This window comes from Triticum aestivum, chromosome 3D (assembly GCF_018294505.1).
Source record: "Triticum aestivum cultivar Chinese Spring chromosome 3D, IWGSC CS RefSeq v2.1, whole genome shotgun sequence".
Taxonomy (NCBI): Eukaryota; Viridiplantae; Streptophyta; class Magnoliopsida; order Poales; family Poaceae; genus Triticum; species Triticum aestivum.
This window is the reverse complement of record NC_057802.1, coordinates 86,543,691-86,546,661: the sequence shown is the minus strand read 5'-3', so window position 1 is coordinate 86,546,661 and position 2,971 is coordinate 86,543,691.

The following is a 2,971-nucleotide window of genomic DNA, read 5'->3' as shown; positions in this document are numbered from 1 at the left end:
TAGCTCCAGTGACCGTATGATGTCCATCCAACGGCCGTAGTGCTTCTTCAACCTCTGGTCTTCTTGCTCCAGCCGCCCAAAGCAGCGCCGGTTGTGCCGCATGCTCCTGCCTCCCATGGCCGGCTGTGCTGCCGCGGAGGCCTCACCGGCCCCTACTATTCCTACCGCTGGCCAGGCCCTGCGGCGACGGCAGCCTCACACCGCAGCCAAACCAGTGAACCCTCGTACTCCTCTCCGCGCGGGCTTCCACTGCCGCGTCTTCCCCGGCTCCGCGTCGTCCCCTTCCTAGGCCTCACCGTCGTCCACCGCCGTGGTGCTCTCCGCGCGGCGTGGTCAACGTGGTCAAGGAACGACTTCCATCGGAAGAGTACTATACGTGGAGAGGCTGACAGCTGGGTCCACGGCCACAGCCCAGTTTTTTTGTGATTTGCCAAGTAAGTCGCTTTGTCAGGCCTGTTGGGCTGCAAATCTTTCAAGACGAGGAGAGCTTTCAAATGGCCCATCAGTAATGAGAAATGGGCTGTACATTTTTTAAACACATCAAACCGGCAATTAGTTTCAAATATCTTTTTTTTCATTTCGAGATTTTAAATTACATTAATTTTTATGCGTGGAGAATTTGTTGGATTTTATATTGATATATATTTATTTTTAAAATCAGTTTGAATGTGAGTCGAAATTTCGGGATTAAAAACAGTTCGGACCGCACCGAAATATGCAAATTTTCGTATAATTTTTTAACCGTGGCCACAATATGGGCTGTAATGCTAACAAAAAGAATATGGGCTCCAAAAAAACCTTAATAATTAGCAAATTGGATGTAAATTATTAGAAATAATGGCAGATGGGCTATATGTTGTTTTCCACAGAATTGAGGTTTTCCTAAAAAAAGGTTGACGCACAAGCAGTGACTATTGGATGGCGTTCCAACGGTCGTCGTGCTTCTTCAATCTCTGCTCTTCCGGCTCTAGCCGCTCAAACAAGCGCCGGCGGGACTGCCTGCTCCCTCCTCCCCGCAGCCGGCTCTGCTGCCGCGCAGGCCTCACCGCCCCACCGTACTCCCATCGCTGGCCTAGCCATCCCTCTACTCACCCACACCTGCTGTTATTGTCCGGCGACGGCAGATGAACCAGTAAACCCTCGTACAGTCGTACTCCCCTCCGCGTGGGAAACAACTGGCGAGTCTTCCCTGCCTCTGTGTCGTTCCCTTCCTAGGCCTCGCCATTGTCCACCGCCCTGGTTCTCTCGACGCGACCTGGTCAATGTGGTCAACGACCGACATGCATCTGAAGTGGACTGTACGTGGAGAGGCCGACAATTGGGTCCACGGCCGCACGCAAGGAAATGCCTCCTTATTACGCGCAAAATAATGATTCCTCCACCTGACATCAGGGACCCACCGAAAGGGCCTCTGTATTTCATGAAAAAAACGTTACCGCCGCTGACAGCTCGGACCCACCAGCTATATCTTCGCACGCAAGGAAGTGCCTCCTTATTACGCACACACAAAATGAATACTCCCCCTGCTAGCTAGGACCCACCATGGTGGGAGGCTGACTTGTGGGCCTAGTAAGTTGACTGGGACGGGGGCCTTTGTCAACTTTAGTATATATGAATGATTCTAGCTCCAGTGACCGTACCAAGTCCATCCAACGGCCGTAGTGCTTCTTCAACCTCTGGTCTTCTTGCTCCAGCCGCCCAAAGCAGCGCCGGTCGTGCCGCATGCTCTTGCCTCCCGTGGCCGGCTGTGCTGCCGCGGAGGCCTCACCGCCACCTACTATTCCCACCGCTAGCCAGGCCCTGCGGTGACGGCAGCCTCACACCGCAGCCGAACCAGCGAACCCTCGTACTCCTCTCCGCGCGGGCTTCCACTGCCGCGTCTTCCCCGGCTCCGCGTCGTCCCCTTCCTAGGCCTCGCCGTCGTCCACCGCCGTGGTGCTCTCCGCGCGGCGTGGTCAACATGGTCAAGGAACGACATCCATCGGAAGAGTACTGTACGTGGAAAGGCAGACAGCTGGGTCCACGGCCGTAGCAAGGAAGTGCCTCCTTATTACGCGGAAAATAATTATTCCTCCACCTGACAGCTGGGACCCACCGGACAGGCCACTGTATTTCGTGAAAAAATCATTTCCCCCTGACTGCTGGGACCCACCAGTTACATCTTCGCACGCAAGGAAGTGCGACCGGGCAAAAAAACGATTCGCCCCCCTGACTGCTGAGACCCACCAGCTACATCTTCCCAGGCAAGGAAGTGCCTGACAGTCGGGACCCACCTGCTCGAAGCGTACGTAGCGTTGTCATTCTGGTCGCGAATGTGTACGTACATATATACTGGTGGATGTAGAGGTGCGCACGTGTCATAGTAGAGGCGCATACGTGTCGTAGTAGAGGCGCGCACGTAGCATGTACACGTACGTACAGCGGCCAGGGTGCAAGAAAGAAAATACGGCCATGTATGTGTACATATGGGCGGGGTCTCGAATGCCTACTCGCGCATACGTACGGCCAAGGCTCGTGTACATGGCTGGGTCGGAACGGAGAAACAGCGTCGTCGTCGTGTTCATGGGGAGGCAACGGAATGCGTCGTGTTCATGGGGAGGCAACGGAATGCGTCGTGTTCATCGGGAGGCAACGGAACGCATGGGAGCCAACCGGCTGGGTCAGAACGGAATGCGTGGTCGTGTTCATCGGGAGGGCTTGGAGAGAACAGGCGATGGAAAGGAGGCCTGGCGTACCGCACAACGGAGGAAACGGACCTCCTACGTTCGGAACGGGGTCCTGTTGATCGGGAGGGGTGCGGCGTACCGCAAAACGGAGGAAACGGACCTCCTATGGTCGAAACGGCGGTCCTGTTGATCGGGAGGGGTGTGGCGTACCGCAAAACGGACGAAACGAACCTCCTACGTTCGAAGCGGTGGTCCTGTTGATCGGGAGGGGTGTGGCATACCGCAAAACGGACGAAACGGACCTC